This window comes from Macaca thibetana, chromosome 7 (assembly GCF_024542745.1).
Source record: "Macaca thibetana thibetana isolate TM-01 chromosome 7, ASM2454274v1, whole genome shotgun sequence".
NCBI classification, from domain to species: Eukaryota; Metazoa; Chordata; class Mammalia; order Primates; family Cercopithecidae; genus Macaca; species Macaca thibetana.
This window is the reverse complement of record NC_065584.1, coordinates 108,677,978-108,703,071: the sequence shown is the minus strand read 5'-3', so window position 1 is coordinate 108,703,071 and position 25,094 is coordinate 108,677,978. Positions and strand designations below refer to the sequence as shown.

At 50.7% G+C, this 25,094-nt stretch overlaps 1 protein-coding gene across 7 annotated transcripts in view; it reads right to left on the bottom strand.

Moving 5' to 3' along the window:
- Nucleotides 1-24,709, bottom strand: part of CYFIP1 (cytoplasmic FMR1 interacting protein 1) — a 117,210-nt gene extending 92,501 nt beyond the window's left edge. For 2 of the 7 annotated variants that reach the window (XM_050796116.1, XM_050796118.1), the window contains exon 1: nucleotides 24,110-24,236. The gene's annotated coding sequence lies outside the window, so the exon portion shown is untranslated. Of the gene's footprint in view, nucleotides 1-24,109; nucleotides 24,237-24,598 lie in introns of those variants that run through there. The other 5 variants (XM_050796121.1, XM_050796122.1, XM_050796117.1 and 2 more) reach the window with 4 other exon arrangements.
- Nucleotides 24,710-25,094: the final 385 nt, after the last annotated feature.

Genomic DNA, 25,094 nt, shown 5'->3' with positions numbered 1-25,094 from the left:
GTCATAACCCTGAGTCCTGGTAGAACTCAACAGTCTTGAAAATGACAGACACTAGGCTGCAAAAAATAAAATAAATAAATGGAAATTAAAGCAGCCAAGACTAACTTTAACCTGGAAGCAGAGGTGGTGCCAACAGATTAAAAGGGAAAAGGAAAAAACAAAGTTTGTGTGTACGAGTGTCTCTGTGTGTGAGAGTGTGTGCCTTCAATAAGCCAGCATCCCTGGGAGAACACAGGCCCTATGGAAAACCGGCCTCAGACACCAGACAAAACAAAGAAGTCAAACGAGACAGGGGCTTCGGAGACAGGCCTCTCAGGGGAGGCTCAGGGGCAGGTGGCCGGGAAGGGTGGGGGCTGGTAAAGGGGGAACGGGTGGGCCATACCATCCAGATGGCCCCACGGCCCCACGGCGGCCCCAAGACAGCAGTGTGCACGCGGCCACTCTGGCCAGGCCCAGGCCCCCGAGGTGCCGGCAAGCGCACAGCAGAATGGTGGCTGCACACACAGGGACAACGTGCACTGCCCGCTCCACCCAGCCCCTAGCCACAGAGGCACCTTGTATTTTACCAGATTAGAGGATAAACTTTTGAGACATGTTTACTTCTCTTTCCACCCCAGGTCAAGAGGGAGCTTTTCACAGGGACCGAACAGTCGTCTCTGTAGGTGTAAAAATAGAAACTGCCAAGACAGCTCAACACCAAGGTTGCAAAACGTGGAGAAGCCACAATCCAGAAAATGCAGAAGCGAAGGCATGGGTGCCATGCAGGCGGCAGTGCTGTGGCAGGCGGCACGCTGATGCTAACTCCCGCCACCGCGCCCGGCGCCAACAGAGGTGGAGAGATGCTTTGCTAGAAAGAAGGTCTTCCCAGTATTTCCAAACCAGTCATTTAAAAATTTTACAACTTGTGGTCGGGCCTGGTGGCTCACGCCTGTAATCCCAGCATTTCGGGAGGCTGAGGTGGGCGGATCACAAGGTCAGGAGATCGAGACCATCCTGGCTAACACGGTGAAACCCCATCTCTACTAAAAAAAACAAAAAATTAGCCGGGCGAGGTGGCAGACGCCTGTAGTCCCAGCTACTCGGGAGGCTGAGGCAGGAGAATGGTGTGAACCCGGGAGGCGGAGCTTGCAGTGAGCTGAGATCCGGCCACTGCACTCCAGCCTGGGCCACAGAGCGAGACTCCATCTCAAAAAAAAAAAAAAATTTTTACAATTTGTAAGCATTCCACTTGTCCAACTAAACAGCATAATCAAACAAAGACAAACTATGAAATGTTTCTGCAAACGTGCACAAGGCATGAGCTGATTTTCTTCCTCTTCTATATGCAGAAGGATGGCACTTTCCAGAAAACTAGAAACTTCCAATATTTTTGTGCAATCTGTTCATGTAAAACAGGCATAAAATAAATCATCGTAAGAAGAAAAGCATACTTCGCTGTCCCTTTCTCTCCCAGGTGTAGAAAGAATGTGGAATGTGCCCTTCTGTATTTCCAAGCAAGGGACGGCGCCAGCATGGCTGCAGCTGGTTTCCCCGGGCTCAACGGCCTGACTGCAGGGTGCAGCATACAGACAGGCTGTCACGACCAGCAAGGCTAAAAGGGCACAGTTAGAAACCAATATAACATCTTCTAGCCTAGCTTTATTACTGAAGTAATTTGATTTTTTTCTCTTTTTTTAGATGGAGTCTCGTTCTTGTCTCCCAGGCTGGAGTGCAGTGGCGCAATCTCGGCTCACTGCAACCTCTGCCTCCCAGGTTCAAGCAATTTTCCTGCCTCAGCCTCTCGAGTAGCTGGTATTACAGGCACACGCCACCACACCCAGCTAATTTTTGTATTTTGGTAGAGACGGGGTTTCACCATGTTGGTCAGGCTGATCTTGAACTCCTGATCTCAGGTGATCTGCCTGCCTCGGCCTCTACAGGTGCTGGGATTACAAGTGTGAGGTAATCTTTTCTTAACGCACAAAAACTTCAACTTCCATTCTCAAAACCAGCTCAAAAGAACGGCCTCATCAACAGAGAAACAGAAATCAAGTTTGAAAATCACAATGAGGTGCTGATGTCTAAGAGAGAGTGTGCCAAGGAACCCTGAGAGAGAGTGCATGTCCCCACGCCACACGGCCTCCGCCCCCCACCCTCGGGCTGCAGCCCCTTCGGCCAGGGTCAGGCTGCCTCTGGGAGAGGTCTCCCAACACCAAGTGGTCTCGCAACCTCCTAACACGGCCCCCCAGACTTCCCGCTACCTTCCCGTGCGGCCTGACCGCCTCTGATCCCCCAGGCGCCGCCAAACCTGCACTCACCTCTGCTTCTCTTCCTGTCACTCTCCTGCTCACTTTCACTGGCCTCTCTCTGCCTACAGCTGTGGTTTTCAAACCATGCGCCGCGAAACCCCAGAGTGCCCCAGCATAGCAAAGCAGAGCAGTTGTCTTTATCTGTCAAATTTGTATGAAAAGACTACTCTGATGCTAACATAATTAACAAAAGGCAGAGAAGGGGTCCAGCATTCCACAGAATAAAGTCTCAATCGCTCACAGAACACCCAAGGGCCTCCCTCGTCTCCCACACCCCTGGGCCATGGAGGACCCGCTGTGCCGTCCACCATTCCCACTGCCCCAGGTGGAGCCCTCGGGACAATGACAACACGCACCTCAGCCTGGGGCTGGGCTGCCAGGCACACAGATGAGCTCGGGGAAGCCCCACTGGCCCACCTGGCAGATACCTGGGTTGCGCAGGCATCGGGCTGGTGGAGGGGCTGTTTCTCTCCCCGCTGTGTGCACCTGCGCCGCACACAGACCGCACGACCGATGACGGAGTGTTCCTCCACAACGGCCATTCCTTCATCGTACACCCGAATCCAGGGCACGTGTAAAAGGCACAAAGGGAAGAGGACGGCGTTTCCCACTCCACCTACTCTTTCTGTTAGAGCAGACCCACCACGGCAGTCTCCGGGAGGACAGTCACACCACAGACGGGGCACTCCCAAGCTCAGGAGAAGAGTGGGGTCCCCACTCACAGATGCCGACACTGAGCCCGGAAGGGCAGGGAGGCTGCCACAGCCCCATGGCCTGCCTCACGTGCCTCAGTGGCGTGGCCTGTGTGGCCAGGAAGTCCCGCCTGCTCAGGAGGCCATGTGCTCGGCTGGACACCAGGCATGACCTCAGGTGCTTGGCAAAGCAATTCCACTGCTGGCCATTCTGGCTGGGGTTTCTCAGCCTGCTCTGATTCCTGCGGCTTGAGGGGAAGGGAACTGGTTGCCGCCCACCTTGTCCCCCACCTTATCACTGTGCCCGACAGACCATGTATCTGCTGGGTCCCATGGCGCACGGCTGAGGAACAGGCCCTATGGGCAACTGAGCCCCGTGCTTCCTCTCCCCTCCCGCCCTGCAGGTTCTCCTCTCAGGGCCCAGGAGGGTGCAGGTTGATGACCAAAGGCTACATGGTGGCCACCAGATTGTCTTCACCCAGCATCCGCACCTACTGATGTGCCTGTTCTTCTCTCCTTGTCTCTCCCTCCCCCAGTAAGGACCTGGACCCCTGAATCCCCACCTGGCTGGCCTGGGCGTGGCCTGGCCCTGCCAGGGTCTGGCACAGCCCAGTAGCAGCCCAGCACTTCTCCTGCACCAAGTACACCCACGAGGGGCTGCAGGCTCCCTCACGTGCCTGGCCTGTGGGCCGAGTGTCTCCCAGGATCCCCCACTGCACCCGGCCTGTGGGCCGAGTGTCTCCCAGGATCCCCCACTGCACCTGGCCTGTGGGCAGAGTGTCTCCCAGGATCCCCTACTGCCTCCAGCCTGAGGTCAAGCCCATGACGTTAGCTACCACCTACACTACACCTCACTCCCCAATCTCTATCAAGGGTCCCACTGTCAAGACACTTGGGCTGGAAACACCAGCGTCAACCTTGCCAGCTTCCTCCACATGCACCAAGAGACCGCACAGTTCCCACGCAGTGGGGTGGTCTGTGCCCGCGGGTGCCCCATTTCAGCGGGCTCATGCTGTGGGATGTCCCAGGCACCTCGCCGGAAACGTCCCTGCAGAGGCGGGAGCTCTGTAAGCGGGCAGTGCCACAGAACATCCCCAGTGACTGTGAACCAAGCAGGGATCTCAGCGGGAGCTTCTCAGGTAAACCAGAATCCTGATCTTAAAGCCAGCTCCCTCCCAGTCTTCATGAAAACTGTGGGAAAGGTGTCCAGGCCATTTAGCTGTCCATCAAAGGAACAAAAGCAGAGAGCAGCTCTTTCACTGAGGTCATATAAATCTTTTCCATCATTCCAGCGACACCTGCACATTCAGGACACGCAAAGGAACCACCACTGGCCCGTGCATGAACCATGCAGCCTGCTTCGGGGCTGCCTGCCCTCCTCCTGCTTAGGCCTGAGGCAAGCCTGACAGTACCACAACTGGGCAGAAAAGCCTGGAGCGTGTTTTCGGATGACTTTCCTAGCAGCACATCCCAGGAGGTTTCTTAGGCCACACAGTGTCTTTAAAGCTGCAGGTGGCTTTGGGCCAGGTGCCCTCCGATGGGGGCCATGAACAAGGTGGAGCCGGACACCAGCATGGCGCTTCCCGGCAGAATCCAGGGGTCACTTCTGCTTTTATAATTTAATCTGAATGTCCTTTTAATTTGTGTTTCTTTTATTTATTTATTTATTATTTTATTTATTTTTAAAATGGAGTCTCACTGTCACCCAGGTTGGAGTGCAAGTAGCACAGTCTCAGCTCACTGCAACCTCCGCCTCCTGTGTTCAAGCGATTCTCTTGCCTCAGCCTCCCGAGTAGCTGGGATGACAGGCATGCGCCACCATGCCGGGCTAATTTTTGTATTTTTAGTATTTAGTAGTAATTTATTTAGTAGTAATTTTGTGTTTTTAGTAGAGACGGGGTTTCACCATGTTGGCCAGGCTGGTCTCGAACTCCTGACCTCAAGTGATCCACCGGCTTTGGCCTCCCAAAGTGCTGGGATTGCAGGCACGAGCCACTGTGCCTGGCCTTAATTTTCATTTCTTTTATTATCACTGAGATGAAGCATATTTCTATGCATTAACCAGTCTGTTTTTCTTCTTATTTGAGACAGGGTCTCACTGTTAACCAGGCTGAAGTGCAGTGGTGATCACCGCTTACTGCAGCCTCAACTTCTCAGGCTCAAGTGATCCTCCCACCTCAGCCCCCCAGGTAGCTGGGACTACAGGTATGCACCACCACGTCTGGCTACTTTTTTTGAATTTTAGTAGAGACAGGGTCTTGCCATGTTGCCCAGGCTGGTCTTGAACTCCAGAGCTCAAGTGATCCTCCAGCCTTGGCCTCCCAAACATGCTGAAATTACAGGCACGAGCCACTTCCCCCTGCCTATTTTTCCTCATGTGTAACTTGCCAGCTTGGGTTGTTTGCCTCTTTGTTTTTTTTTAAATCCTTGGAATCTTGGTATTTTCTTCAGCAACTGACAGATGGACTTACTATACTAACAACATTAAAGACATTAAAGCTTTGTGAGAGTTGGTACAAAACTTTTTCCAGGTCAAGCTACTTTCTTTTTCATTTCATTTACTATTTTCTTTGAAACTAAGTTTTAACTTTTTATCACATCAGCCTTTCCCTTTGGAATTTCCTGTTTCACTTCTAAATTTACCAAGGAGGAAGAACTCGGCCAGCCCAGGCCCAGGGAAGGAAGCAGTTTATAATCATAGCCCCAGTTTCTGCAAACTGCTGTCGCCACAATAGAAACCAAACAACTGCTCAGGTGAGAAGCATGTCAAGGCAGCACGCTATAGCTAATCTCAGAGAGTTAATTTAAAAGTAATCTTGGCCGGGCGCGGTGGCTCAAGCCTGTAATCCCAGCACTTTGGGAGGCCGAGACGGGCGGATCACGAGGTCAGGAGATCGAGACCATCCTGGCTAACACGGTGAAACCCCGTCTCTACTAAAAAATACAAAAAACTAGCCGGGCAAGGTGGCGGGCACCTGTAGTCCCAGCTACTCGGGAGGCTGAGGCAGGAGAATGGCGTAAACCCGGGAGGCGGAGCTTGCAGTGAGCCGAGATCGCGCCACTGCACTCCAGCCTGGGTGACAGAGCCAGACTCCGTCTCAAAAAAAAAAAGTAATCTTGAGATCAATAAAAATTTCAGCAAACTGATTGGTAGTAGGATTTTTAAAACTGGGCCTCAGATACATAACAATTCTTGGACTCTGACCTGCTCTCACCATAATTAGTAATGTTTAATGACGTCGAAGACGTGCAAACCCACTACCCACACCGCAAGGCAGAGTCCTGCTTGTGATCCACAGTGAGCCCCTGTCCATACCCCCAGGCATCGATCCCCTGCTTTCTTCTGCATAAACTGTATCTCATCTCTATTCTTTTTTTTTTTTTTGAGACGGAGTTTTGCTCTTGTTGCCCAGGCTGGAGTGCAATGGTGCGATCTCAACTCACTGCAACCTCCGCCTCCCAGGTTCAAGCGATTCTCGTGCCTCAGCCTCCCAAGTAGCTGGGATTACAGGCGTGCGCCATCATGCCCGGCTTTTTTTTTTTCTTAGACGGAGTTTTGCTCTTGTTGCCCAGGCTGGAGTGCGATGGCACAATCTCGGCTCACCACAATCTCCACCTCCCGGGTTCAAGCGATTCTCCTGCCTCAGCCTCCCGAGTAGCTGGGACTACAGGCGTGCGCCACCACACCCGGCTGATCTTGTATTTTTAGTGGAGACGGGTTTTTCCATGTTGGTCATGTTGGTCTCGAACTCCCGACCTCAGGTGATCCACCCGCCTCAGCCTCCCAAAGTGCTGGGATTACAGGCCTGAGCTACCGTGCCCGGCCAATTTTGTATTTTATTTTTTTAGTAGAGACAGGGTTTCTCCATGTTGGTCAAGCTGGTCTCGAACTCCCAACCTCAGGTGATCCTCCCAACCTCAGCTGATCCGCCCGCCTCGGCCTCCCAAAGTGCTGAGATTACAGGCGTGAGCCACCGCGCCCAGCCATAGCTCATTTATATTCTTACAAAGCATCTTTTAGTTGAGTTGTTATAAAAGGGATATCATCGATAGTCACCTGGCCTATTCACGCCGTGCCCACTGCTATCACGAGACGCAGGCACACTGCCAGGCGGAGCTCCTGGAGCACCATTTTGACATGTGCGTGCTATTCCACGCAACCCACAAGCCAGGCTGCCTGTCCTGTCTCCTGATGCCCAGAACCAGCGCCATTGCGGACACGGCTGTCACTACCTGTGAGCAACATTCTTACACATGAGCACCTGGGCAACACGTTCTCCAGCACAAGGCTCAGCAAGCATTTTCTAAGCAGGGCCATCAGTGGGCAAGCGTCCTGTGGTACACAAGGGAACATCCTCATTCTTAGGAAATAGACACCGGTGTGTTTAGAGGTAAAGGGCCGCAAGTGGAGAGAGAAGTGTCTGAATTGTGTTCTTTGTCCTATTTTTATTTTTGCAGTGTTTTGTAGTTTGATATTATTTAAAATAAGTAAGAAAGGCCAGGCGCAGTGGCTCACGCCTGTAATCTCAGCACTTTGGGGGGCAGAGGCGGGCGATCACCTGAGGTTGGGCATTCGAGACCAGCCTGACCAATATGGATAAACCCTGTTTCTACTAAAAATACAAAATTAGCCGGGCGTGGTGGCAGATGCCTGTAATCCCAGCTACTCGGGAGGCTGAGGCAGGAGAATTGCTTGAACCCGGGAGGTGGAGGTTGCAGTGAGCCGAGATCGCGCCACCTCACTCCAGCCTGGGCGACAAGAGCAAAACTCTGTCTCAAAAAATAATAATAATAAAATAAAATAAGAATGAAATATCCCTGTGAAAACTTTTTGTGAACATAAGGCAAAGGAGTGTGAAACGTCTGGAACAGACTTGCCCCAACTCTTCAAGCAGAAGCGTGTTTTGGTCACCCCTCACTCCTGTGGCCCCAGGCAGGCTGGACGCTGGCACTGTCGCAAGCTGAACCCATCTCACCAGCCAGAGCACGGCTGCAACATGCTCGCGTCTGCCCAGAGGAAGGTTTTGCCCAGAGTCACACACTCCTGGGCAGAAAGCTTTTAACCCCCAGTTGTGAGAGGCGCCTGAGCACCACACCTTCATAAGGACGGCTTGTAGAAAGGACCTTCCAGGCCCAGTCAGCCAGGGAGTAAACATCAGTGTTATAATCAGAATGCTTCAGATCATTGCAAAAGAGCTCGGTTTCGTTTTTTGTGGATGGGCCAAACTAATTTATTATGAGACAGAAACTATGGACTGGCATGTTTTTATATAAATTAAGGTATTATTAACAAATAAAAACTGTATATATTCACTGCATACAATGAGAGGTTCACATACACGCACACCTTGTGGAATGGTGAAGTCGAGCCATTCTGCGTATCTATCATCTCACAGACTTTTTTTTTTTGTTTTTCCTTTCTGGAGCAAGAACAGCTACTTTCCCAGCCAGGTGACGAGCTTAAAATATGTGAACCTTACCCCACCCCCATGCAGAGTGAGTCCACACCTCCTCATCTCTCTCTCACACACACACACACACACACACACACCCGGCAGCCCCGCCCAACCCCACCCCCATGCAGAGTGAGTCCACGCCTCCTCATCTCACACACACACACACACACACACACACACCCTGGCAGCCCCGCCCAACCCCACCCCCCGTGCAGAGTGAGTCCACACCTCCTCATCTCTCTCACACACACACACACACACACACACACACACCCTGGCAGCCCCGCCCAACCCCACCCCCCGTGCAGAGTGAGTCCACGCCTCCTTATCTCTCACACACACACACACACACACACACACACACCCTGGCAGCCCCGCCCAACCCCACCCCCCGTGCAGAGTGAGTCCACACCTCCTCATCTCACACACACACACACACACACACACACACACACACCCTGGCAGCCCCGCCCAACCCCACCCCCGTGCAGAGTGAGTCCACACCTCCTCACCTCTCTCACACACACACACACACACACACACACACACACACACACACCCTGGCAGCCCCGCCCAACCCCACCCCCGTGCAGGGTGAGTCCACACCTCCTCATCTCTCTCTCACACACACACACACACACACACACACACCCCCGGCAGCCCCGCCCAACCCCACCCCCGTGCAGAGTGAGTCCATGCCTCCTCATCTCTCTCTCACACACACACACACCCCCTGGCAGCCCCGCCCAACCCCACCCCCGTGCAGAGTGAGTCCACGCCTCCTCATCTCTCACACACACACACACACACACACACACACCCGGCAGCCCCGCCCAACCCCCCCCCATGCAGAGTGAGTTCACGCCTCCTCATCTCACACACACACACACACACACACACACCCGGCAGCCCTGCCCAACCCCACCCCCATGCAGAGTGAGTCCACGCCTCCTCATCACACACACACACACACACACACACCCTGGCAGCCCCGCCCAACCCCACCCCCATGCAGAGTGAGTCCACGCCTCATCACACACACACACACACACACACACACACACACACACACACCCGGCAGCCCCGCCCAACCCCACCCCCCCCGTGCAGAGTGAGTCGACACCTCCTCATCTCTCACACACACACACACACACACACACACACACCCTGGCAGCCCCGCCCAACCCCACCCCCGTGCAGAGTGAGTCCACACCTCCTCATCTCTCACACACACACACACACACACACACACACACACACCCCCTGGCGGCCCCGCCCAACCCCCACCCCCCGTGCAGAGTGAGTCCACACCTCCTCATCTCACACACACACACACACACACACACACCCCCGGCAGCCCCGCCCAACCCCACCCCCGTGCAGAGTGAGTCCACACCTCCTCATCTCTCTCTCTCACACACACACACACACACACACACCCGGCAGCCCCGCCCAACCCCACCCCCGTGCAGAGTGAGTCCACACCTCCTCATCTCTCTCTCACACACACACACACACACACACACACACCCGGCAGCCCCCCCCAGCAGACTCTGCAGCCTGGAAGGCAGGAGGCAGCCTCCAGCCCCAGCAAGGCGGCAGGTCTCAGCCTTTGGCTGACCTCTGCCACAGTGCCCCAGGCCAGGAGGGCAGTTTCCCCTGCCTGGCAGCTCCCTGGGGAGTCGGGAACCAAGTGCAGCCAGCAAAGATGCCAAGGGCACCTCAGACACAGGGCTCCACGTTCCCTCTGGGAAAAAGGGACCCCACCCTGTCCTCAACCACCTTTAACACCAGCACATCTCAGCCGCTTGCACTTCGTGAAGCCTTGGGGTGTCTGAGCTCATTTAACCCCTTCTTTAGAGACGGCGAAATTGAAGGCCAGAGAAAGTGATTTGTCCAAATTCACAGAGCCGAGAAATGGGAGGAGATGGACTCCAACCCCAGCCCCGTCTGCCTGCCCAGATGGGTTACTGGCAGCAACCCCCATTCTACTCTCTGCTTCTATAAGCTCAAATTTTCTAGATTCCACATAGAAATCAGGTCATGCAGTATCTGTCTTTCTGGGCCTGGCTTTTTTTACTAAGCGTAATGTCTTCCAGGTTTATCCTTGTCACAAATGACAGGATTTCCTTCTTTTTAAAGGCTGAATAGTATTCCACTGTGTGTGTGTGTGTGTGTGTACACATATATTAATAAACATACCAAGATATAGACAACACAAAAAGTGCTAGATTTTACTTAAAAATACTCTAAACTTAAAATTACTTAAAAATACCCTAAATTGGCCGGGCGTGGTAGCTCACGCCTGTAATCCCAGTACTTTGGGAGGCCGAGGTGGGCATATCATGAGGTCAGGAGACTGAGACCATCTTGGCTAAGACGGTGAAACCCCATCTCTACTAAAAATACAAAAAATTAGCTGGGCGTGGTGGCAGGCGCCTGTAGTCCCAGCTGCTTGGGAGGCTGAGGCAGGAGAATGGTATGAACCTGGGAGGCGGAGCTTGCAGTGAGCCGAGATTGCGCCACTGCACTCCAGCCTGGGCGACAGACCGAGACTCTGTCTCAAAAAAAAAAATACCCTAAATTACTGGCCAGGCGTGGTGGCTCATGCCTGTAATCCCAACACTCTGGGCATCCAAGGCAGGAGGTCAGGAGTTCAAGACAAGCCTGGCCAACATGGCAAAGCCTCGTCTCTACTAAAAATACAAAAATTAGCCAGGTGTGATGGTGGGTGCCTGTAATCTCAGCTACTTGGGAGGCTGAGGCAGGAGATTCACTTGAACCTGGAAGGCAGAGGTTGTGGTGAGCTGAGATGGTGTCACTGTACCATTTTTATGTTTACGTAAACCTGGATATACAAATACTCTTTCCCACAGTGTTCGCTTCAGTAACACACTGCACAGGCGTGTGGCCTGGGAGCGACAGGTTCTGCCGTGCAGCCTAGATGAGGAGCAGTCGGTACCATCTGGGGGTGTAAGTGCACTTTGTGATGCCCACACAATGACAAAAGTGCCTAACCATGCATTTCTCAGAACGTATCCCTGTTGGCAAGTGATGCATGACTGTGATTCCTCGGAATGAGAGAAGCAAATACTAGAGCTCCTGTATTTTTATCTAACAGCGATGAGGAATTAGGCTTCCCTAGTAGCTGACACACCAGGCCCCAGCCCCTTCCCTCTGCCCCGGCGTCCCCAGAGAGCAGCAGGCGCCCGTGGCTCTGAGAGTTCAGGGGTGCCCCATCAACCAGGACTTGGCCCAGGGGATCAAAGGGTGATAATGACAAGCCCATGTTTTAATGAAACAAACTCTTATGGGCTGAACTGTGTGCCCTCAAAATTTGTGTGTTGAAGCCTTAACCCCATCCCCAGGACCTCAGAATGCCTCCGTTCTTCACAGAGATAATTAAGTTAATATGAAGCCATCAGGGTGGGCCCTCATCCACTGGGACCCGGTCCTTATAAGACAAGATTAGGCGGGCGCAGTGGCTCATGCCTATAATCTCAACACTTTGGGAGGCCAAGGCGGGAGGATCACCTGAGGTCGGGCATTCGAGACCAGCCTGACCAACATGGAGAAACCTCATCTCTACTAAAATAAAATAGAAAATTAGCCAGGCCAGTGGCGCATGCCTGTAGTCCCAGCTACTCGGAAGGCTGAGGCGGGAGAATCACTTGAACCTAGGAGGTAGAGGTTGCGATGAGCCCAGATCATGCCATTGCATTCCAGCCTGGGCAACAAGAGCGAAACTCCATCTCCAAAAAAAAAAAAAAGAAAAGAAAAGAAAAGGAGATTAGGACACAGACCTACACAGAGTGGGGATTACAGGTGTGAACCACTGCTCTTTTTCAAAATTGGCTTAGCTATTTGTGAACTTTTATTCTTCTATAGACATTTTAGAACCAGGATGGTAAATTTAAAAAAAAAAAAAGGCCAGGCGCAGTGGCTTATGCCTGTAATCTCAACACTTTGGGAGGCCAAGCCGGGTGGATCACTTGAGGTCAGGAGTTCAAGACCAGCCTGACCAACATGGTGAAACCCCACGTCTACTAAAAATACAAAATTAGCTGGGCGTGGTGGCACACACCTGTAATCCCAGCTACTTGGGAGGATGAGGCAGGAGAATCGCTTGAACCCAGGAGGCAGAGGTTGCAGTGAGCCGAAATTGTGCCATTGCACTCCAGCCTGGGCAACAAGAGCGAAACTCTGTCTGGAAAAAAAAAAAAAAAAAAAAAAAAAAGACAATTTCCTTCTATCCCTATCCCTTTTTTTTTCTAGAAGTCTTTAATCATAAACAAATGTTGAATTTTTATTAAATGCTATTATTTATCTATGAGATAATCTCATAACTTTTCTCTTTTATCCTAATACACTGATAGACTTTCCGATATTGATTTATCCTTGAATTCTTCACCTAAACTTGCTTGCAGCTGGCCCCAGTGAGCCAAGAGTCCAGGTGGTGTTCAGGCTCACTGGTTTTGTGGAGACTGGTCCTTCTAGGAATAGCTTGAGAAGTCAAGCTTTGGACAGGGATTCAAATGGAATACAGAACTTCGCCACTTCAGCTGTGGGGCTATGTGGTTCTTTGGAGCAAGCACACCTCCTTCTGTGATATCTTCAAGGACAAATCAACACTCATCCCCGCTGTCCTGGCCAGGACAACATGACTGCAAGGAGTGACCACACAGGCTCTGAGCATCAAATTTTGGCTATGGAGTCAGGTTTCAAGATGAAAGTCACTGCTTTCAGAGCATTTTGGGTTTTTTTCCCTCCTCCCCTGTGAGGCAAAAATCCCTGAATGTGCCAGGGAAAGCAAAGAACAGGGTATAACAAGGTCACAGCAGCTATCACTGTACATCTGTCTTATTCCCATCTACAAAACCTGGAAGCCACAGCTCAACAGGCATCATCTCTGCCCCCATGGAGGGCCGAGCCACAGCCCGCGGCATGGGCTGTGCCTGAAGGAAATGCAGTCATAATACAGTTGGAGGGGAGCGACCAGGAAAACAAATGCCCGGTAAGCTTGTGCCCAACAGCACAGATGCACATCAGGCTTAAACCAACACAATGGTGAAAAACACATCCCTAACTTCTTGAGACCATGTTCTAAGAGGCTTTTAACACAAAAAAAAATTCACACAAATGCAAATCTTGTCCCTGGAATGCTCTGAAATCCTTCTATTAGATAACCTTCTTATTAGAAATCAGGCCTGAGCTGCTGTGGCCATCAGCTCTCCGGATATAAGACTTAAAGAGAACAAATAACAAAATGACAGATGTAAATCCCACCACATACATATTTGCATTAAATGTAAATGAACAAGACACTCAAATCAAAAGGCACAGATTTACAGAGTAAACAGAAAACATGAACCAACCAAATGCTATCCATTAGAAACACATTTTAAATATAAAAACGTCTTCCCAGGATTGGAAGACATAATATTGTTAAGATGACAATATAATCCAAAGCCTTCTAAAGACTCAATGCAATCCCTTTGAAAATTCCAACAGCAGATTTTTTTTTTTTTTTGCAAAAAATAACCCATTTAAAAATTCATAGGAATCTCCGAAAACCCAAAATAGCCAAAACAATCTTGAAAAAGATGAATCAAATTTGGAGACTTCACTCCTTTTTATTTCAAAACTTACTATAAAGCTACAGTAATTGAAACAATGTGGCACTGGCATAAAGAAAGGCATACTGGCCAATTAAACAGAATGAAGAACCCATAAATAAACCTTCACATATGTGGTCAAATGATTTTTAACAATTATGTCAAGATCATTCAATGGAAAAACAATAGTCTTCTCAACAAATTGTGTTAGGAAAACTGAATATCCACACATACAAGAATTATGTTGGACCATTACCTTAGATAATACATAGAAAAGTTAACTCAAAACAGATCAACAGCTTAAACATCGGATCTAAAACTATAAAACTCTTAGAAGAAAACAGGAGAAATGCTTCATGACATCAGATTTGGCAATGATTTCTTGGATATGACACCAAAAACACCGGCAACAACAGAAATAATAGACCAGGTGCTGCTGCTCACATCTGTAATCCCAACACTTTGTGAGGATGAGGTGGGAGGACCACCTGAGCTTAGGAGTTCCAGACCAGCCTGGGCAACACAGCTAGTCCTGTCTCTACTAAAAAAAAAGGCTGGGCATGATGGCTCACGCCTATAATCCCAGCACTTTCGAGGCCGAGGTGGGCAGATCGCGTGAGGTCAGGAGTTCGAGACCAGCCTGACCAACATGCAGAAACCCTGTCTCTACTAAAAATACAAAATTAGCCAGGCGTGGTGCTGCATGCCTGTAATCCCAACTACTCGGGAGGCTGAGGCAGGAGAATTGCTTGAACCCGGGAGGCAAAGGTTGTGGTGAGCCAAGATGGCACCATTGCACTCTAGCCTGAGCAACAAGAGCAAAACTCTCTCAAACATACGAAAAAAGAAAAAGAAAATAAATAAAATAAAAAGCAGCTGCATGTGGTGGCTCACACCTGTAGTCCCAGACACTTGGGAGGCTGAAGTGGGAGGACTGCTTGAGCCCAGGATATCAAAGCTGCAGTGACCCAAGATTACACCACTGAATTCCAGCCTGGGTAACAGAGTGAGAACTCATCTCAAAAAATAAATAACCAATAGATACTACCCAAAGCAATCTACAGATTCAAAGCAATCTACAGATTCAATGAAATCTCTATCAAAATACCTACCATACTCTTCATACAAACAGAAAAAGAAATCCTAAAATTTGTATGCAACCACAAAAGACTTGGAATAGCAAAAGCTATCCTGAGCAAAAGAACAAGGCTGGAGGCATCACACTACCTGACTTCAAAATATACTACAGAGCCTGGGCACGGTGGCTCATGCCTGTAATCCCAGCACTTTGGGAGGCCAAGGCGGGTGGATCACCTGAGGTCAGGAGTTCGAGACCAGCCTGGCCAACATGGTGAAACACCGTCTCTGCTAAAAATACAAAAATCAGCTGGGTGTGGTGATGCACACCTGTAATCCCCAGCTACCCAGGAGGCTGAGGCAGGAGAATCGCTTGAACCTGGGAGGCGGAGGTTGCAGTGAGCCAAGATTGCGCCATTGCACTTCAGCCTGGGTGACAGAGTGAGACGACGTCTCAAAAAAAAAAAACCAAAAACTACAGAGTGGTACTAACCCAAACAGCACACTACTGGCATAAACATAAGACACATAAACCACGGGAACAGAATAGAGCCTGGAAATAAATGCATACATTTACAGCCAACTGATTTTTAACAAAGGTGCCAAGAACACACAATGAGAAAAGGATAGGCTCCTCAATAAACGGTGCTGATAAAACTAGATACACACATACGGAAGAATAACATCAGACCTGGCTTCTCAATATAGACAAAAATCAACCCGAAATGAATTAAAGACTTAAATGTGGCCAGGTGCGGTGGCTCAGCCTATAATCCCTGAGAAGCCCAGGCAGGGGGATCACCTGAGCTCTGGAGTTTGAGACCAGTCTGGGCAACATGGCGAAACCTCATTTCTACAAAAAAAAAATACACAATTTAGGTGGTGGCTCACACCTGTAATCCCAACACTTTGGGAGGCTGAGGCAGGAGGATCACTTGAGGTAAGGAGTTTTAGACTAGCCTGGCCAACATGGTGAAACCCTGCCTCTACTAAAAATACAAAAATTAGCCAGGTGTGGTGGTGCACGCCTGTAATCCCAGCTACTCGGGAGGCTGAGGCAGGAGAACTGTTTGAACCTGGGCTGGTTGTGGTGCGCTGAGATCGTGCCACTGCACTCCAATCTGGGTGACAGAGTGAGACTCCATCTCAAAAAAAAAAAAAAAACACAAAAAAAACACCCAAATTTAGCCAGGCATGATGGTGCACCCCTGTAGTGCCAGGTACTGGACAGGCCGGGTGGGAGAATCGCTTAAGCCCAAAATGTCAAGGCTGCAGTAAGCCGTGATTGCCCCACTGCATTCCAGCCTGGGTGACAGAACAAGACCTTGTCAAAAAAAAAAAAAAAAAAGAAGAAGAAGAAGAAGCAACTCCCTCACCATTAGCAGTCATTCTCAGTTTTTCTTTTTTTTTTTTTTTTTTTTTTTTTTTTTTGAGACGGAGTCTCGCTCTGTCGCCCAGGCTGGAGTGCAGTGGCGCGATCTCAGCTCACTGCAAGCTCCGCCTCCCGGGTTTACGCCATTCTCCTGCCTCAGCCTCCCGAGTAGCTGGGACTACAGGCGCCCACAACCGCGCCCGGCTAATTTTTTGTATTTTTAGTAGAGACGGGGTTTCACCGTGGTCTCGATCTCCTGACCTTGTGATCTGCCCGCCTCGGCCTCCCAAAGTGCTGGGATTACAGGCGTGAGCCACCGCGCCCGGCCATTCTCAGTTTTTCTACCTGTTCTTTTCCTATCCTCTCTCTCCTGCTTTCTGGCCCCAGGCAATCACCTGTCTACTTTCTGTCTCTGCGTATTTGCCTATTCTGGACTTTCCCCCTTTTATCTAACTGTAAGTGAGTATCCTTTGACCAACATCTTCCTCTCTCCCCTTCCGCCAGACACCCCAGCCTCTGGTAACCACCATTCTGCTCTGTCCTGTGACATCAGCGTTTTCAGATTCCACATGTGAGTGAGATCATGCAGTACTTATCTTTCTGTGCCTAGCTTATTTTGAGGAAATAAAGCCTCAAAAGCAAAGGCCACAAAAGAAAAAACAGACAAATGGGATCACAGCAAACGAAAAAGGTTCTGCACAGCAAAGAAATCAATCAACAGAGTAAAGTGACAATCCACAGAATGCAAGAAAACATTTGCAAACAACTTATACGGGATTAACAACAAAAATATACAAAGAATTCAAACAACTCAATAGTAAAAGATCTGAATGGATATTTCTCAAAAGAAGGTGTACAATTGGCCAACAGGTACATGAAAAAACGCTCAACATCGCTAATCATCAGGGAATCCAAATCAAAACCACAATGCGCTATCACCTCACACCTGTTAGACTGGCTCTTGTCAAAAAGGCAAAAGATAATAAGTGTGGTCCAGGATGTGGAGAAAAGGAAACCCTTGTACACTGTTGGTGGGGATGTAAATCAGTATAACTATTATGGAAAACAGTGCCGGGGGTTCCTCAAAATATTAAAAATAGAACTACTATATGACCCGGCAACACCACTATTGGGTATATATCCAACAGAAATGAAATCTGTACGTCCGAGAGAGATCTGCACCCCATGTTTATTGCAGCACCTTTCACAACGGCCAAGACACAGAATCAACCTGTCCATCAACAGATGAGCAAGGCCGGGCATGGTGGCTCACATCTGTAATCCTACCACTTTCGGGAGGAAAGGAGGATTGCTTGAGCCCAGGAGTTCAAGACCAGCCTGGGCAACATAATGATACCCCATCTCCATTTTAAAAAATAATTAAAATTAAAAAAACAAAAACAGGCTGGACACGATGGCTCATACCTGTAATCCCAGTACTGGGAGGCTGAGGCAGGTGGATCACTTGAGGTCAGGCATTCGAGACTGGCCTGGCCAACATGGTGAAACCCCATCTCTACTGAAAATGCAAAAAAAGTAGTCGGGCTTGGTGGCACCTCCTGTAATCCCAGGTACTTGGGAAGCTGAGGCATGAGAATCACTTGAACCTGGGAGGCGGAGATTGCAGTGAACTGAGATCACACCACTGCACTCCAGCCTGGGTGACAGACTGAGACCCTGTCTCAAACAAACAAAAACTGGATTATGGTGATGGCTGCACAGCTCCAGAAATCGTCTAAAAATTATTGTACAGTTGTCCCTGAAACAACACGTGTTTGGACCATGCGGGTCCACTTATTTGCAGACTTTTTCCAGTAAAAGTTACATGGAGTATGCCTGCCTCTCTGGCCCCTCTTCCACCTCCTCCACTTCTCCCTCTGCCACCCCCTCCACTTCTCCCTCTGCCACCCCCAAGACAGCAAAACCAACCCATCGACTTCCTCCTCCTCGGCCTGCTCACTGAGGATGGAGACCTTTCTGATGATCCACTTCCACGTGACGAGTAGTCAGTTTATTTTCTCTTCCTCATGATTTTCTTAACATTTTCTTTTCTCTAGCTTTCTTTATTATGAGAACACAGTATGTAATACACATAACTTACAAAATCTGTGTTAATCATATGTTATCAGTAAGGTTTCTGGTCAAGAGCAGGCTATTCGTAGTTTTAACTTTTGGGAAGTCAAAAGTTATACTCGTTCAGCCTGGCCAACATAGTGAAATCCCGTCTCTACTAAAAATACAAAATTAGCCGGGCATGGTGGTGGGCGCCTGTAATCCCAGCTACTCAGGAGGCTGAGGCAGGAGAATCTCTTGAACCTGGTTGGGCGAAGGTTGCAGTGAGCCGAGATCGCACCACTGCACTCCACAGTCTGGGCGACAGAGATACCTCTCAGGAAAAAAAAAAAACAGGCCGGGCGCGGTGGCTCAAGCCTGTAATCCCAGCACTTTGGGAGGCCGAGACGGGCGGATCACAAGGTCAGGAGATCGAGACCATCCTGGCTAACACGGAGAAACCCCGTCTCTACTAAAAATACAAAAAACTAGCCGGGCGTGGTGGCGGCGCCTCTAGTCCCAGCTGCTCGGGAGGCTGAGGCAGGAGAATGGCGGGAACCCGGGAGGCGGAGCTTGCAGTGAGCCGAGATCGCGCCACTGCACTCCAGCCTGGGCGACAGAGTGAGACTCCGTCTCAAAAAAAAAAAAAAAAAAAAAAGGCCGGGCGCGGTGGCTCAAGCCTGTAATCCCAGCACTTTGGGAGGCCAAGGCGGGCGGATCACAAGGTCAGGAGATAGAGACCATCCTGGCTAAAACGGTGAAACCCCATCTCTACTAAAAAAAAAAAAATACAAAAACAAAAACAAAAAAATTATCCAGGCATGATGGTGGGCGCCTGTAGTACCAGGATTCTGGGAGACAGAGGCCGGCCAATCACCTGAGGTCAGGAGGTCAAGACCAGCCTGACCAACACGGTGAAAACCCCGTAGCTACTAGAAACACAAAATTAGCCAGGCCTGGTGGTGCACGCCTATAATCCCAGCTACTTGGGAGGTTGAAGCAGGAGAATGGCTTAAACCGGGGAGGCAGAGGTTGCAGTGAGCCAAGATCGTGCTATTGCACTCTAGCTTGGGCAACAAGAGCGAAACTCCTTCTCAAAAAAAAAAAAAAAAAAAAAAAAGTTACACTCGGATTTTCAACTGCACAGGGAGTTGGCATCCCTAACCCCCCTTGTTCACAGGTCAGCCAACCATATACTTAAAAGTAGGTGAATTTTACAAATTAGGTACATTATACCTCAATAAACAAAATTTTTGTTTAAAATTTTTGTTTTTAAAGCATGCTAATATTTTAAAATTGGAATTGGGTTAAATTTATAGGTTAATATGAAGAGAACTGATGTCTTTACCATGTTGAGTGTTCCAACCACTGACCATGGTATGTCCCCCCACTTACTTAAATGATCTTTGATTTCTCTCATCTTCAGCATACGGATCCTGTAAGTCTTATTCAATGTATACCTAAGTATTTGATTCTTTTGAAGCAAGCGAAACGGTGTGTTTTTAAATTTAACTTTCTTTTTTTTTTTGAGACAGAGTCTCGCTCTGTTGCCCAGGCTGGAGTGCAGTGGCGCTATCTTGGCTCACCACAACCTCCGCCTCCCGGGTTCAGGCGATTCTCCTGCTTCCGCCTCCTGAGTAGCTGGGATTACAGGCGCCCGCCACCATACCCAGCTAATTTTTGTATTTTTAGTAGAGACAGGGTTTCACTATGTTGGCCGGGCTGGTCTCGAACTCCTGACCTCGTGATCCACCTACCTTGGCCTCCCAAAGTACTGGAATTACAGGCGTGAGCCACTGCACCGGGCCAAATTTAACTTTCTAATTGTACATTGCTAGTACAGTAGTCCCCACTTATCTGTAGTTTCATTATCTGCAATTTCTGTTTCCCCAGTTACAGCTGCCTGTAGTCAACTGCCCTCCAAAAATAGGTGAGTGCATACAAAGAGATATTTTGAAAGAGAGAACACATTTATATAACTTTTTTCAGTATATAATTATTCTATATTATGAACAGTTATTGTTGTTAATATCTTTCTGTGCCTAGTTTATAAATTAAGCTTTATCACAGGCATAGATGTATAGGGGAAAAAACACAGTACACAAAAGGTTCTGTCTTATCGGAGGTTTTGGGCATCTGCTGGAACGTATCCTCCATGGATAACAGGGACTGTTGTAAACAGAAATAAGGTCAGCTTGTATAGTGTTGACTTTGCATGTATCTCCCCACGGATAAGGGGCACTGCTGTATGTAGAAATAAAGTCGCCAGGGCAGGCCCGGTGGCTCACGCTTGTGATGCCAGCACTTTGGGAGGCTGAGGTGGGCGGATCACCTGAGGTTGGGAGTTCCTGACCAGCCTGACCAACATGGAGAAACCCCCTCTCTACTAAAAAAACAAAATTAGCCAGGCGTGGTGGCACATGCCTGTGATCCTGCTGCTTGGAAGGCAGAGGTTGCGGTGAGCCAAGATCGCACCATTGCACTCTAGCCCGGCAACAAGAGTTAAACTCTGTCTAAAAAAAAAAAAAAAAAAAAAAAAGAAAAGAAAACTAAGGTCGCCTTCTGTGTGTTGACTTTGTGTCTTGTAACCTCATTAATTAGTTCCAGTAGCTTTTTCATAGATTCCTTGGATTTTCTACGTAGATAATCATGTTGTCGGCAAATAGGGACAATTTTCCCTTTCCAATCTGTATGCCTTTTACTTCTTTGTCTGATATTATTGCACTGGCTAAAATAAGGTTTTTAAATTATGTCATGTAATTAATCCATGCTTTATCTATGGCCTCTAAGGGCTGGCTAAACTTTAATAGGAAAAACAATGAGAATAGCTTGGATGTGTTAGTTGAAACTTCAACACTATAAAATATGTTTTGGCCGGGCGCGGTGGCTCATGCCTGTAATCCCAGCACATTGGGAGGCCAAGGTGGGTGGATCACCTGAGATCAGGAGTTTGAGACCAACTGGCCAACACGGCAAAACCCTGTCTCTACTAAAAATACAAAAATTAGCTGGGTGTGGTGGCAGGCGCCTATAATCCCAGCTACTTGGGAGGCTGGGGCAGGAGAATTGCTTCAACCCAGGAGGCGGAGTTTGCAGTGAGCCAAGATCACACCACTATACTCCAGCCTCGGTGACAACAGTAAAACCCCATCTCAAAAAAAAAGGGTGGGGGGGAAGAAAAGAAAAGAAAAGAATTTAGCTATTATTTAAACCCAAAGTCACCTTTAGCATTATAAACTTGAGTATGTGTACAAAGATACAGACACAAGCACTGACTGTAGTGGTGAAAAACAGTAAATAACTATAATGTCAATTAACAGGAGGCTGATAAAATTATGAAACATCCACACTACAGAATACTACAGTCATTTGGCCGGGCACAGTGGCTCATGCCTGTAATCCCAGCACTTTGGGAGGCTGAGGCGGGTGGAACACTTGAGGTCAGGAGTTTAAGACCAGCCTGGGCAACATGGCAAAACCCCGTCTCTACTAAAAAGACAAAAATTAGCCGGGTATGGTGGCACGTGCCTGTAATCCCATCTACTCAGGAGGCTGAGGTGGGAGAACCACCTGAACCCAGGAGGCAGAGGTTGTGGTGAGCCAAGTTTGTACCACTGCACTCCAGTCTGGGCCACAGAGCAAGACTCCATCTCAAAAAAAAAAAAAAAGAATACTATAGAGTTATTTAAAAGATTGAAGGAAATCTGTGTGTATATACTGTATATATCAACATGTGAAGATTGCTAAGATCTTTAAGTAACCTAACATCATTAAGTGAAAAATGTACGATAATATATGCAATATGATCTCGCTATGTTATCTAAAAAATTGCTTACGCAGAGAAAAGACTGTATACTACTTAGAAGTACCGAGGGAATTTCACTTCTAGCATACACGGTTCCCTACTGCTTAATGTTTTTAATGAACTATAGTTTTGTAATTTTTCTCAGTACTTTATCATTTTAGTCTCTCTCTCAGGCTGTATCCGAGAGCCACATTTTTCAGATGCTTGTATCTTTACTCTTCAGGGACAAACCAGAGCATAGCTGAATGTCCAACGCCTTATGCTAAGTGAAACAAGCCAGACTGCAAGCCCACACGTGACATCCTGGAACGGCCAAAGCAGGAGGACTGAGGAACAGACAGGTGGCTGCAAGAGCGGGGAGGAGAGAGGCTGCCTTCCTGAGTATCCTGACAGCGGTGGCAGTCACGACAGTCCACGCATCTGTTAAAGCTCACTGAACTGCACACCAAAACGTGAATCTTACCACATTTTAAAACAAATTTAAACACACACACAAACTTAGGGGGTACATTTTCTTGGAGCGCGGCACAGACACCTGTCTTAACGCAGGAAACGTCCTCCGCCACGACTCCAGGGCGCCTCGGTCGCAGTGAGGGCACCGGCGCTCTCTTCCTACTGGCCCTGCAAGTGCACACCTGCTACGGTCCGCGCCCACTCACAACGCGACGCGTTCTTCCAGGCTCCGCGCCTGCAGATCTAGACATCACTTGGAAAGCCGCTGGCCACCCGCGGGGACAGGGCAGCACGCGTGGGGCCCCCGCGGGTCCCGGCCTGGCCGGGACTCTGCCGCAGCCCCCAAGCTGTCAAGCACAGCGATGCGCGCCCTGCACCGGGCATCACCGCGGCTCCGACCACGCCTCATTCCGGAGTCCGCCGGGCGACTCCAAGAACCACCACCGTTCCCTGCGCGGCCACGGTGCCCTGCGCCGCCGGAAAACAAACGCTCACGAGCCTCAGTCCCCAGCGGCGACCACGCGGCGCTGGGCTCATCAGCAGCCGCTCCCTGATTGGGCTTCACAGCGGAGCTGACACCGTCCAGACGTCCCTCTCAGCTTAAAATACGCTCCATCAACCCCGTTTCCCAATTATTCTTCCACCCTTCTGGTCACACCCACAATGTGCTGCAAATTAAGCTCACGCATTTCACCCTTAAAATACACAATTCAGACGCTTGTGCGAAACAGCGCGGCCCCCGTAACAATCGCGCCTCCTTAACAAAGCCCAAAACTCCTCTCTCCAAGAATGCGCGGAATGGCTCCGCCGGGCTCCCTCCGGTGCTCACAGGGGCACGAAACAAAAACGGGTTCAGAGCTTGCTGCGCGACCTTAGCGCAACATTAGCAATCTCCTTGCTCCTCACTTTCCAACAAAAACGTGAAACACGAAGGTATTCCTTCCCCACTGGAGCTGTGCCACGTGCCGGGGCGCGGAATCCGGGATCGCGGGGCGCGAGGCGGGGAACGCGGGGGCGGGGAGCTCGGGGTCGAGGCCGAAAGGCCGGGGGCGCGGGGCCCGGGAGGCCGGTGCAGGGAGTGCGGGGACCTGGAGCCCGGGACGCGCGGGAGCCCGGGGTCGCGACCTGGGGGACGCGGGGACCAGGGCGATCCCGGAGGCCGCGCCGCCGGGGAGGCCGCGCCGCCGGGGTGGGGGGCTCCGTCCCAGCCCCGCCGCCGCCCTGGCCGGCCCAGGTTCCAAGGGGGACTCGAACCCCACGGAGGCCGCCGGGCGGGCGCGGGGGAGCGGGGTTTCTCACCTGGGTCCGCGGCGGCTTGGGGGTCCTGGGCGGGCCCTGGGAGTTTCCTTGGCCGAGTGAGTCACTCGGGCTGGCCGGGAATGCGCCAGGAAACACTCGGCCTCCTCCCCTTCCTCCCGGGGCGGGGGCTCTCCCGGCTCGGCCTCTTCCTCCCGGCGCTCCTCCCTCCCGGCCGCGGCCCCGGCCGCTCCCTCCTCCCGGCGGGGCGTCCCCGGCCGGCCGCTTCCCCCACGCCGGCCGCCGAAGGTGTCCTCCCAGGCGGAGCGCCCCTGGCCACCTGCCGGCCGGCGCCACCTCAGCCTGCGCGGGACGACGGGGTCGGGGCGGAGCGGGCGTGGGGTCCTCCCGCGGGTCCGTCCGGCTCGGAGCGCGGAGGAACGGGGTCCGCACGCCGTCCCGGGGCTCCGCCGGGAAGAGGCTCAGGGGGACGCCCCGGGTGTCCTGTGGCGCCGCCCCGTGGCGTCGCCCCGCCTGGCAGGAGGCGCTCACCTGCGCCCGTCGGCGGTTCCAGGAGCGGCAGGTCGGCGCGCAGACCCAGCTGGGGACCCCCACCGGCCCCCGCGGGCCCGTCGCCCACGAGAGCCGGGGCAAATCCGAGCGCCGACCTGCCGGAACGGGAAGGAAACCCGATTTGAGCTCGTGCCAGAAAACAATCTTGAAAGGCCGGCGAAGTAACAGACCTCACGCGGAAACGCTGAGTGGAGTGAGCCGCTCACAGGCGCGCTTAGGAAAACTGCCCCTAAACCCCTGCTCGGCCCCAGCAACCTCACTCCCCTTCACCCGCGACCCCTGCTTCTCACGGAGAACCGTGAGGATGGGCATCAGATATTCTAGTCCGGCCTCTAGATGATGAAGGTTTGGCTACGCCCGCCTGTGCTCTGCGTAAGGCAAAAAGCAGCAAACGACTCCTGACCAGCGGATTGAGACAATCTACCAGCTGACTCAATATTCAGATAACACTTTCTCACATTCCTGCAAAACGGGG